We start from the raw sequence: 13,811 nt of genomic DNA, 5'->3' as shown, positions 1-13,811 counted from the left end.
GACAGGCATAAAAGAGTCTAGTGGCACCGTGGTGAACATTATGCTGACAGTAACATCATCCAGCATGACTGGTTTGGTGGTGGGTCAGTGATGCTCCGGGCAGGCATATCCTTCGCACAGACCTCCATGTCATAGTAGATGGTACCCGACTGCTGTTAGGTACCTGGATAAAATCCTCACAGCAATTGTCAGACCTTACGCTAATGCAGCGGGCCCTGGGTTCCTCCTGGTGCTAAATCCAATTAACCCTCTGGAGTCCACAGCCGCACCGGTGCGTCAAAATCACTTGACCGATTTAAGAGGATGTAGCAGCAAGTCACAGCCTCGCTGAGTCTCCGTTTCATTTTGTGCGGAAAGTGCGAACTTCAGACTTTGAACCACTTTTAAAATTATGTTGATAGGCCATATAAAACCAGACTTATGATAAATAATAAACACCATGATTTACCTGAATATTGTTGTCACGTTTGGTGCACGTTTAGTGCTGGAAGAAATGGTAAAAACGGGCTATTCGGGCTGACGAAAGTGCTGAAAGCAACAACAACAGCAAAAAAAAAACAAAAAAACACACCAAACCCCCTTTTCAATTGGTGGAAAAATATGCCACATCAACCAAACAAAAAAATCATATGGCAACAGCAGCATTTGTTGCTACGGAAGAGAGGAAAGTTTGTGGGAGCGACGGCGGCAAGAGAGAGACAGCGATAAGGATAGTGAGCAGAGAAATAGTTAGAGATTTGTGATATTTAGCATGTTCAGAGTGTATGGTTAGTATGTAGTGTGTTTGGTGTATAGTGCAGTGTGTTTAGTGTGTCGTGCAATCGTGTTTTTAGTTTTGCATGTCAAAACAATGAGGCGACTCCTGAATGTGGAGCAGGCACTGCATCTCCTCTTTGAGCAGGATGGAGCGGAGGGAAATGCGAAGCTGGAGTAGGAGTCAGAGAGTGAGGACTTTGACGATGAAGGGGATGATCTATCGTTTGTGTTGGAAGAGGAGAGAGAGGAAAAGGAGCCTCTGACGAGCGCACCAAGTGGCACCCGGAGGTCCGCACAGAGGAGGGAACAGCGTAGCGCGCCCACCCGGTCCCGGTCTCCGCTGGCACAGGCAGCAGAGCCAGAGCCACGCCTCAACTCTGAGCCCTGGAAGACGGAGGAGGATGCTGACACTGCCCCAGCAGTAAGCAGGTTCCAGCCACGGAGAACACCATGAGTCCAGGTAGAGACACCTTTTTCTATTGTTTTTTGCCACTGACACAGTCAAGACAATCTGCAGCAACACAAACAAAAATGCTGGAAAAAACAAGGAGTTAGGGAAAAAGTACAAATGGACTGACATAGAGACAGAAGATCTGTACAAGTTTTTTGGTCTTCTGATGTACATGTCGTTGGTGCCCCTGCCAAGTCTCCAAGACTACTGGAGACAAAATCACATTTTGTCTGTACACCTTCCAGCCAAAGTGATGACAAGAGACAGGTTCAGATCCATATTTTGGAACATCCACCTCAGTGATCCTGAGAGGGATGCTCATAATGACAGACAGAAGGGAACACCAGGCCATGACAAATTGTTTAGAGTCAGGTCTCTGGCATGACACAATACATGAAGGACGAGCCAACTAAATGGGGGATTAAACTTTTTGTATTGGCTGAGTCAAGCAGTGGCTACACCATCAGATTCAGCATATACACTGGCAAGACAGTAACTGCAAGTGAACATGGGCTGTCTTATGATGTGGCCATGAACCTTATTTAGCCATCCTGTCTTGGCACTGGGTACCATGTCTACATGGACAATTTTTACACCAGTCCCAAACTGTTCATGGACCTGGCCAGCATGAAATTTGGAGTATGTGACACCTACAGGGAGAGCACAAAAGAATGCCCCAGAGGGAGGGCAAATGCTCTCACCAAAATATGTTAAAGAGGATCAGTGAGATGGATCAGAGAGGGCCCACTTGTTTTTGTGAAGTGGATGGACACACAGGAGGTGTCTGTGTGCTCCACCATCCATCCTGCATTTTCAGGTGACACAGTGCAAAGAAAGGTGAAGGATGGAGATGGACGCTGGGCTGTGAGAGACTTTCCCTGTCCCACACCAATAGTGGCCTACAACCAGAGTATGGGTGGGGTTGACCTGTCAGACCAGCTCATTCAGTATTACTCCACCCACAGAAAAACTGGTCACTGGTACAGGACTGTGTTGCTTGCTGCACTTCTTGGACATTGCAGCAACAAACGCCTTCATCTTGCGCCATGAGATGAGCAATGCCAAGCAGGTTCAGCCCATGGCACACAAAGATTTCATGGTGGAGCTGGTGAGTCAGCTTTGTGGCATGGACAATGAAGGTGTTCCTCAGAGCAGGAGAGCTGATCATGTTCCTGTACCCATTGTCAAAGCCTCAGATGCAAGCCAAAAAGCCACCAAAGGCAGACTGAAGTGCAGACAGGTGGACAACAGGAGGAGTGACACACCCTGGAAGTTGCAGGCCTGTGATGTGCCCCTCTGTATTGTGGTGAAAAGGAGTTGCTTTCAGAGTGGCACAAATAAGTTGTGTGGCATCTGATTATTTTGTAAATAGTTGTAAATAGTTGTTCAAAAGACGCCTGAGGCATTGCCTGCATTTTCATGTAAATAGTTAACTTTGTTGTTTGCTAAATTTGTTCATAAGTTTTTGAGTTGACAATTTATATTTCCATTCTAAGTTACAAAAATGGTTCGTTAGACATGTCTGTGGTTTTCACAGTAAAAAATCAAACTTTGTCCTACTCTGATTTTATTTTTTTTGTGTGATTTTAGGTCCAGTGTGTTAATACAGTATGTCAAAATGCCAAAATAATTGTAAAGTCACACAGGTGAGGTTGTGCTGAAAAGAATGATACCAAACAAGGCAAAGTAAACAGTTTTTTAAGGTGAAATTTAAAGGTAAAATGAAAAGTAGTCAAAAACGGCCAATTATCCCCTAGACCCCAGAGGGTTTTAAACACCAATGGGACATTATGTATTGTGCATCTGATGTCGCAAAGCACCACCACAGACTGTCCAGGAGCTAACTGATGCCCTGATCCAGCTCTTGGAGGAGATCTCCCAGGACACCATCAGGAGCAAGCGAAGACATTGTCAGGGATGCATACAAGCACGCGGGAGCCAAACACACTTCCGAGTCACATTATGAGTTGGCGTGATAAAATTCACGCAAGTTGGATCAGCCTTTGATTTAAATTTTTTACTTTGATTTTCAGTGTGATTTTGAATTCAACCCTCAGTGGGTTGATGATTTTGGTTTTTCATTGACCGTTGTTATGCAGTTTTCTTCTCATCAAATTATACAATGTACATCAGTAAAGATATTCAACTAGAATAATTTATTCACCAAAATCTGATGTGTAAATTAAGTGTTCCCTAATTCCCTAATTTTTTTAGCAGTATATATCAGTTATAAATCATTAATTTAATCTAGCTCCAACAGACAGCACATCAGAGACACTAGCGTGTCAGGAGACAGGATTAGACTTTTATTTTAAGTTTTATGGTATATCACTCAATCATCATCACAACACACACTCACACATACAAACACACTCATGCATATCTATCTATACAGAGTATATTTTCTCTTTCTCCCTCACAGTTGTGTGTCGCACCTCTTTTAAACATCAGGTGCCAAAAATACCTCCACATAGAATACACCGGTTTATCCTTGCTTATAGCTTCTCCAGCAAGACTCCTCAATACCGGAGTTGCTTTTTAGGAATCGGGACACCCTTCAAGATGGAACGCTGAGATCAATTTCCGGGTCACAAGCCGGAGAATCGAGAAACACTTTCAACAAAGACAGGCTGTTGTTGTGGGAGGGAGCCACCTGTCTCTCCTCTGCTTTTCTCACTTTCCTGCTGCCTGACTGTACATTCACACCAAAAGCTGCCAGAGCTGCAAAGGCGACAGGTCTAATTCATTTTCAGTGGACATGTGTGGACTAGAGGCGTTTTGGGCTGCAAAAGCGATGAGCGGTGGCGGATTGGCGAATTGAACTGCAAATGAAAGTTGAAGACTGGTTAACTTTATGCAAATTAGCTATGACGCGTTTGAGCTGCAAATGACCAGGAACCAATCTGAATGTAGATGTCCATCGCTTGTGTGGAACCCAGAAAACATCCTTGGAAACTTTTAGTTCCTACCACACAATCATTCCTACTTCAAAACAAGCAGCAAGCTGTCAAACTGATCTATGTTCAGCCTGAAGTAGCGCTGGAACCTCCATTGGCACCAGCCGATGATATTCCCCGTGCTGTTCATGGTCCCAGAGGATATTGTGAACACAGACCCGATGGCAGCTACATCCACGCAGGTACCACACGGCAGCAGTGTCTTCTTTCATGTTGAATCGATAACAACTGTGGACAAGTGCACGTACTTATACAATTTCTTTGTGTTGTGGAATGCTTGTTATTAGTGGGAATATAATTCATTTGCTCTCCATACCACCAGTTTAACTATTCGCACTGTGGGCACTCAAACCCAAACCACTGACAGCGTCTTTCCTAGGTTTACAGCTTTGGGGGGGGGGGGGGGATAACAAATCAAAAAAATGTGCTCATATTCGGTTCAGCACACTTGACATGCTGCTGTGTTGTGCTATGGCCTATTCAAGGGCTGGAATTTGTTATTTACGTGACAACGCCTGAACACAACACAGGCTGTGTGTGTTTAATGTCAGACCTACTTAGACTTTTTATTCTGTTTCCACTATCCAAACGTGAAAGTTTCTGTACTCAGGCAAATGCACAAATTCACATTTCTGTGCTCCAGCCAGTAACGTGCTTTGCAGCTTCTTTAAATTGAGACGCATATTCGAATTTGACGTCATGAGCAACTTGAGCTGCTTTTGCTGCCACAAATATTTTACTAGCGGCGCTGCTAGAGTGAATTCAGCTATTTTGCAGCTCTGACAGCTTTTGTTGTGAATGTACAGTTACTCGGGTCACTTAGAGCGCAGCGGCAATTAAGGTCTCGTTGAAGTCAGGGGGTCTCCACTTTACTCCAGCCGAATCAAGGCTGCTTCAGTTTCGGGGGAGGTGTTTGTCTGACCGTGTGGTCAGGACAAAGACAAAGGAAAAGAAGCGGGAACTTTGAAATGCCTGTTTGGGTGTAGCTCTGTTGAAAGCCCGTTTGTTAATGAGTCTATGTCAGTTTGACATGTGTTGCAAACGGTTTGGATTAGTGCAGAGATTGTTTAGTTGTGTGCAAGAATCTGTTTGTGAACAGTATTAGCAAACTAAACACTTAGCTTTGGCGAAGCCAACTAATCAGTGACCTAACTGCCAACAATCACAACAATAACTCAATGAACAGCATCAAATCACATACAACAAGTCAAACAGTCTTGCTTAGCCTGTAAAGCTGTGATAAGCTATGCCCAGTTGTTACATTACCGATCCTTGAGTGGATGGGAAAAAGAGTCACTTGGTGGTGTACTGCTTTGTTAGCCGGCAGAAGAAGGCTGGGAAGGTGTGGTTTCAGCTGCAGTCTTTGTTGTGTCCTCTGTTCCAAAGGTTCTGATCCGAGGAAGCTGGTCGCTCGGGGTCCTTGCAGAGTTTTGGGGGTAGGGGGGCAGGGGTTTGGGCCTCTGCTGGCCCAGACCCAGCCGGAAAGAGGGGTGCAGCTGCTACAGCAGCTGGAGCAAGAAGAGAAAAGTCTGTTGGAAGGGAGCAGATCTTTCCAGGATGCCTGTGACATCACAGAGTCACATGTCACTGAAAAAGTCCTGTCCAATCAAGTTGTGAGACTTGGGTCTCACTGAGGTGTGAGGTGAGATCTCCTGTGGAGATGGTTGTCGCATAGCCCTCTTTGTTTGAAGACAAAGAGCATGCAGAGGAAAAAGCCTTTAAATTGTCCAGTGATGATTTTACCATATGATAAATCATCTGTGGTCCTGTGAATCCCAACAGTTAGTACATACCATAAGGTTTATTTTCAGATGTGGAGGGAAGTTAGATTTGACCTCTGAGGCCCGGGAGAGGTCAAATTCAAGATGGCCGCCAATAATATTCAAATATGCTTAACTTTGGAACCAAACACAATAGAAAAACATTTAAGGTGTCATTTCCAACTAAGTTTAGGGTGCCCATTCAGTTAGTGATACTCTTGAGATCAATGGAATTCAAGAAAATGCATTTAGGTCAAGGTAAAAATTTGCTTACAAAAAGCAAAACCTTTTCCTCTCTCTTTTTTTTTTTTTTTTTTTATAAATGGACCCCAAAAATATTTAAATTACTTTTTACTGTCATGTATTATTCAGTAATTAGTTATCATTTACTGGGATGTGTGGTTATTTTTTCCTGCTACGCCCATCATTATCAGCAGATGGCCCTCTAGAGCATCAGTAGCTAATGCCAGTAGCGATGTAGTCAGTAGGCAACATGATGAGTAGGCTACACATGCACAAGTGACGAGACAGAGAGCACTTCTGACATAAATATCCTACCAGGTAAACTGACTGACTATGTACAGACAATGGCTGTGTTTCCCAGTTAAGAGCGATCTTAAGACTTAAGAGCACAGTTCAGAACGTTTTTGGTAAGAAGGGTTGCTAAGATACAAGTGTTTCCCAGATGCGTTCTTAATGCCCCTCTAAGGATCGCTCTTAAGATCGCCTTTTAAGAAGCTCTAAACAGGAGCTGTCCACTACCACGGTGCTGAAACAATCGATGTTAGGCAAATCGATCACCCACCACTTAATCAGCGCATAAGTCACACACAGCGCTGCTACCTAATGTACTAATTCCCTGCTGCTCGTGTGTATGTGTGTTCTAATAATTCTAAGTAGTCTTGGTAAGAGAATCATAAGGAAATGTATTATATTTAAACAAAAAAAAACACAGATGCCTTACTGAGGCTGGTGCCGTCTCCCACCACGTCCAGGAAGCTCCCCACTGCGTAAAAACGCACTGCAGCCAGGCACCTCCTTCCTACTGCACCTCCAGGCTGAGGGCAAAATTGCACCAGGTTGCCCTCCGGATGTGTGGAGACACTAGTTGATGAGGTGTTGTATCTCGGTATTTCATTTGGACAGCCCAGTCTAACAGCACGTCGAATGGGCTGAAGTGCTGATATGTATATGTAAACGCACAAATGCATTTTTGCATTTACATACGGCTTCACACCCGGCGACACTGTTGGTTAGCAGCGAGAATATGCTGTAAAGCAGCCATGGTATCTCACACATGTGTGATGTGGCAACGCCTTTATATAGAGTAGCGGGTGAAGCATCCATTGATGTGGTTCCAGCTGAGCTCAATTACGCCTGTCAGTTGCCTGATATCTGACTGTCGCAGGGTTGGATGGTGGATGTGTTTCTCATATGTGCATACAGATGTGGGATATGTGCGGACAAATTATGATCAATGATAGTCATGATGATTCATTTTATTTGTGTGCCTGATGTGCACAGCACATAGAGGAACACACTTGTTATTCCTCATACTTATTTTTCTTCTTATTATTATTTTTCTTCTGCCAGATTTCGGTGCGTAACTTGTGCCACAGCTTTGAGCGCACATAGGTTCTTCATAAAACATATAGATTCAAGATTCAAAGTGTTTACTTATGCACAGTAAGGACCCGCTCATTTAGTTTAATCCAGTTTCACTTTGTTTTGGGTTTGAGACACTGGGAGATACTCTTGTCTTTAAGTCATATAGATGGTGTTATCATTAGTTTGTCGACTTTACGCAGGCACCGGTCACTTGCAGGTGCCAGGTGGGAGCTTCTCACAAGATTTTGAAGTATCTCGTCTCCTCGTTCAGGAAAAAACATTATTACTTAGATTACTCAGAAAAACAGAAAATATTACTCAGAAAACCAGGGAAAAAATTACTCAGACAGTAATTAGTCAGAAAGCTTAGTGTATTATTAATTTGCCTGACGCAGCTGGATCTGTGAGTATTTGGTCACTAAAAAGACTGTTAAGAGTGGGTTAGCTTTATCTTACAACTCCTTCTTAGTGAAAGATCTTAAGCTAAGAGTGATCTGGGAAATGCGTTTTTCTTTCACGGGAGGCTTATGAGCATTCTTAAGAAGCTCTTAGCGCTACAGACCATCTGGGAAACACCACCAATATAAGTATACTTGAGTGAAGCTTTAACATGCAAATATATTGAATCTGATTGTAGCCGGGACTGAGCCTGCCTAGTTAGTTAGCTATCTAGCTTCTGTGGTTAAAAAAAAAAAAAAAGAAAAAGGTGGGCACTGATCAAAATAATTCTGCTAGCTAAACTAAAAGACAGTCTGGAACAGACATGAGCTGAAGTCAGTTGAATGATTGAACAGTGCATGTTCTAGAGATTTCAGCTTGGTCATCTGTGTGAAGTAGGACTATAGCTGAATTAATGATGATAGCAAAGTAGCCTAGTTCAATACTGTGCCTCTGGTATCAAACAGGCTTGAGAGCTAATAGTTGGCATGTAAATGTATACGTGTTATTACTGATTTCAAAGCAAGTTTCAGTATAGGAAGCATAGTAGGCCTACTGAAATATTGTAAAGTAAATACATTTTTAATGATCATGATCATTACTATTATTATGTTGGAAACTTAGAAATAAACCATCTTTTGCACCTTTTTGCATAATTTGACCATGACTTTGACCTAAATGCATTTTCTTGAATTCTGGTGATTTCAAAAGTATCATCAACTGAATGGGCATCCTCAATTTAGTTGGAAATGACACCTTAAACGTTTTTCTACTGTGTTTGGTTCCAAAGTTAAGCATATTTGAATTATTGGCAGCCATCTTGAATTTGACCTCTCCCGGGCCTCAGAGGTCAAATTTGACTTCCCTTCACATCTGAAAATAAACCTTATGGTATGTACAAAGTATGGTAGAAATTTCATGCTTTTTTCAAAAAGTGCACAATTTATCTGCTAATCCACTGTACTACTACAACCTTTCCCAGTTTAGCCTATCTATAACCATGGAATTGCAAGCTACAAGCAGCACAACAGTAACATCTTACATTTATGAACTGAGTAGTAATGTAAGGATCTGTCCCAATTCCCCCGCCCCCCTTAGCCCTACCCCTTGGCCCTACCCCTACATTTGCGCGTTCCCGTGAGGGGTCGGGGTGTCCCAATTCTTTTTTGCGTGTAGGGGTAGGGGACGTAACGAGGGGTAGTGGGTATGAAACTAGCGTTTCGGAGCGAGGGATTTCAGATGCTGACTTGCCAGCAAGGGGTAGATGTCGCCATGGCTACCACCGGGCAAGAGACGGGGGAAAAAGTTCATGCATAGCTAACGTTACCGTTGTCAGGTTGCTTGTTAGCTAGCTAGCTAGCTCGCAGTATCTGGCGTCTGTCATCTGTCCTGTTCTGCAAAATTGTCGGATTTTTCACATTACAATAACACGCCAGCTAGTAAAACTATGCTGCCTCGTAATGTTAGCTGGTTAGCTAGCTGTTGTCTGTCGTTCATCAAACTGAATACAGCAAACGTGATAGGTAGGATGAGCTCAATCGGAGACTCCATTGTTTAAAATAGTTAGGCATGCATTAACGTAACCGACGCAGTGATGCATTGAGTGGTGTCCCAATTCCTAGGGAAAGATTTCAACCCCTACCCCTCGTTGCTTCATTTCAAGGGCCAAGGGGTAGTGGGCAAGGGCTAGGGGTAGGGCCAAGGGCTAAGGGGTAGTGGACAAGGGGGGATATTGGGATTGGGCCCAACTGGCCCTATCTTACATTAGCACAGTAACAGTACGTGAAATTGGTAATTCTAGGATAGCAAAGGAATGGCTTGCCTTACTCTGTTTTACATATAAACACACCCAACCAATGGCCAACAAGGGTGTAAGTTCTGCACCTGCGTAAAATTTCATATCCCTCCATGCCAGCAGATGGCAGTAGTCTGTATTCATCATTTAAAAAAGGGAAACTTGAAGACCGTCTTGACGCTAGTTAGCCAGTTAGCACATTCACATCACAACACAATCCAATGTTAAAAGGACAGGTTATATTCATACATTTTCAACAGTAACATAAACCATCAGGAAACATTTCTGCTAAAAGGCTCAATGGCTAAAGAAAAACAGTCTTACTCATTTAACAAGTTTGACCTCACTACATCTCGACTTAAGCTCTTTGTTTACATTCATTACCTGTGTTTCTCTTCTCATGCGTTGAGATGAACTGCCAATCAAAGTGATTTCATTCACTGATTAGCTCCGCTGTGCTGATGCTGATTCAGCGTGCCAAATCAGCAGATAAAAGGCTAATTAGCACCAACGGGCCAATACGGGCCAATAATGCTGGACACACCGCATTGATGAGGTATGAGGTATTTGGATAAAACCCGGAAGTGGGTGTGGTTTATACGGAAGTTGTGTTACATTGTATTTTCTAACTTTATATTCATTGGCAATGCAATTTCTGAGCATTCAAAGCATCAAATTGATTTAATATTGGCATATACTAAGTTCTGAAATATATTTCCATGTCCTCATACTTCACTTTTCAACAATAATAATAATAATAATTAAAGCTGCAAGCAGCTGTGATCGGACCCTCGCTCTCCCGCACCACTGCAGGGGCCCAGCAGCACGCATAACTGAAGCGATTATGTGAAAACTCAGAGTAAGTTAACCCTGACGTGGCGTGACATTTCATCTTCCTACTCCAAAAAAAAAAAAACCCTATGGGGAGCGTTTTTTGAAAATTTCAAGGGGGCGCTATAGAAGCGTTTTGTCCCTCCCATGGGCGACGCCCCTATTAGATGTAAGAGCTCGCCATTCTTGACCTGTGTATCAATTTTCATAAGGATATGAGGTCGCTGAAGCTATTAAAAAGCCAAACGTATTTGGTGGCGAGGGAGGCACCATAGTGGCCACGCCCCTTGACATAGAGAAAAGCTTTTAATAACTTTTCATCAGCATGGTCTCTGGATGATCTCTAAAAAATTTGAAGTTGATTGGATGAAATCCCTAGGACTAGTTCGTTAAAATACAACATGTGGAAATCACGCCAAAATGACAAGTCAAAATCAAAATGGGCGACTTCCTGTTTGGAGTAGACCATTGGTGCCAGAGACTTTCATGTGCGTGTGGACAACATACACATCTGTACCAATTTTCATCTTCCTACTCCAAAAAAAAACCCTATGGGGAGGGGTTTTTGAAAATTTCAAGAGGGCGCTATAGAGGCATTTTGTCCCCCCCATCGGCGACGCCCCTGTCAGATGCAAGAGCTTGCTATTCTTGACCTGTGTATCCATTTTCATGAGGAGAGGAGGTCGTTGAAGCCATCAAAATGCCAAACGTATTTAGTGGCGAGGAATCGACAGTCGCCACGCCGCCACATGGACACCATGAGATGTAGCTTCACAGCGTTCATAAGGTAGCTTCACCAACTTGTTCTGCATGCATTAGAAGTGGAATGAAGTTGATGCGGTCAAATTTGTGGCATTAGTACATGTTAAAGTAAAAACTGGTCACTTCCTGTTACCACTGGGGGGAGCTATGAGTAAGGTGGGATATTAACTTATCGGGGCGTTCGGATCGGAGCCATCATCGTGTCCAGCAAGTCTGAAGCTGTTGAGATCAAGTATGTGGGCGGAACAGCCGTTGATCAGACGAAATCCCAAGGAGGAGGTCGTTCAAATTTAAGTTGTGGAAATCGCCGTAACGAAAAAATTCAAAACAAAATGGCTGACTTCCTGTTGGGATTTTACCATGACGTCAAGAGACTTTTTTGTGCTTCTTAGTATGATGCATGTGCGTACCAAATTTCGTTTGCCTACAACAAACTAACCCCAATGGGGAGGGTTTTTTGAAAATTTGTAGGGGGTGCTATTTCGGCATTTCGCGTCAACCATGTGCAACCACCCAAAAATATCGAATTTCGGATGCAGCTGGAAAATGTGGAAAGTTAGAAGCATTTTGAAATTTGGGAAAGGGGCGAAATTGGGGCACAAAGTCGGGTAAAGAATAATAATAATTAAAGCTGCAAGCAGCGATGAATGGGCCCTCGCAGTCCACGCACGTCGGGGCATGCTGCCGTCGGGGGCCGTGCACCTAGAAGTCTTGTCAGCTGTAATAAATAAAAAAATAAACGTTATCTCTTACTTACATTTCCAGTATACAGGTAGGCACCCAACCCACATATGTATTTTTCCAAAAACTAGAAGCTGAATACATGCCCAATAGTTCAAGGTCTTCTGACTGTTTAAAAGTTGACATGGTGTCTCTAGCTCAAAATATGAGGGACAAGAAGAGGTTGAAAGTCGATGAGTTTTGAAGAGAATTTGAAGGTTTTCCAATTTACTTCCATTCACACTAATTAGACTGCCACCAGAGCGCCACATATTGGCCGATTTGCACCAAATTTTGCGCAAACCCTCATCGGGCCATGGAACACAATTAGCAAAAGTGTTGTGGTAATCCGACCGTATTTGGTAAAGATATGAAAGACTGTCTGTTTTTAAAACAATGTGCAGGAATTTGTTGTTTTATATTTTGGGCGTTTTTTGGACGATCAAAATTCTTTTAATAACCTTTTGTCAAGAGGGTCCACAGATGCTTCATGCAAAGTTTGGTGCAAATCAGTCAAATCGCCTAGGAGGAGTTCGAAATAGTATTTCATTGTTCGCAATTTTGCAAATGGAAAGGTACCGCAAAAGTAGGCGTGGCTTACATCACACAATTCAGCTGAATTCAGGGAACACTGAGATATAAGGTGTTATATGGGAGTTGTGGGCCAAAAACGCTTTTGCATTGAAAATAGCACCACCTGCTGGTCATTTTTGGTGTTTGAGATTTCCATAAGTTTTATGGTGTTGGCGCAGTGCCAAATATTAAATTTGACTGCCACCACAGCGCCACCTAGTGGCAGATTGGTAACTCCTTTGTCAGATATCCTCAGGAGGGCATTGACAATAATTGTTCTAAGCTTCGTGTCAATCCGAGCAACCAATGTGGAGATATAAAATACTTCAATTTAAAGAGCGCCACCTGGTGGTCATCGCCTGAAATTTTACACAGAGCCTTGGGGGCTCATGGGGAAGTAGTAAACTGAGTTTCATGTCATTCAGACACGTCAATGTGGGGATACACAACACTTCCTGCTTCCTGTTTTGTACTAAATCTGGAGGAAGTTGTTATTTAATAACTTCAGTATTCTTTGGAATTTCGAAATTATTTTAATAACTTTTTGTCAGGAGACTCCACAGATGCTGTGTGCAAAGTTTCGTGCAAATCAGTGAAATTGCCTAGGAGGAGTTCGAAAAAGTAGGTTTGTGACATTTTGCAAATTTGTGAAAAAAAAAAACGGTAGGCTGAAATGGGCGTGGCCTATATCACGAGATTCAGCACAATTCACTGAAGGCGTGGATATAAGGTTTTTCAATGTGCCACAAAGTATATGGGAGTTATGAGCCAAAACGCACTTTCCTTGACTTTAGCGCCACCTAGTAGTGGAAATTCAGGATGACAATAGATTATAAAATTTTTCGCCAGGTGTGACTTATATTCCAAGTTTGGTGAGTTTTGGGGTATGTTCAGGCAGTGAAAAATGCGATCATATGGGCGGAAGAAAAAAAAAAAAAAAAAATTCATTCGAAAAACAATAGCGACCTTGCGGGTTGAGACCTGCTTGGGCCCTAATAATAAACAGCGCGATTACAATAGGGTTCTCATGGACGACTTCGGATAATTGGATATAACATCTGCCGGTGGAACGCGCTTTCAACTCCATACCTACCAAAGAAAGACCAGCTAACATTAGGCCTACACAGGATTAAGGAACTTGCTGCTTTGATGACCGTTCA

The 13,811-nt window shown here is 43.0% G+C and overlaps 1 protein-coding gene across 1 annotated transcript in view; it reads right to left on the bottom strand.

The window, feature by feature from the left end:
• Positions 1-13,811, bottom strand: part of LOC125902799 (choline transporter-like protein 5-A) — a 304,241-nt gene that overhangs the window by 36,894 nt on the left and 253,536 nt on the right. The gene's annotated exons all lie outside the window — the stretch shown is intronic.

Source organism: Epinephelus fuscoguttatus, linkage group LG15, assembly GCF_011397635.1.
Source record: "Epinephelus fuscoguttatus linkage group LG15, E.fuscoguttatus.final_Chr_v1".
Lineage (NCBI taxonomy): Eukaryota > Metazoa > Chordata > Actinopteri > Perciformes > Serranidae > Epinephelus > Epinephelus fuscoguttatus.
Note: the sequence above shows the minus strand (reverse complement) of the source record. Positions and strands in the feature narration are given on the sequence as shown.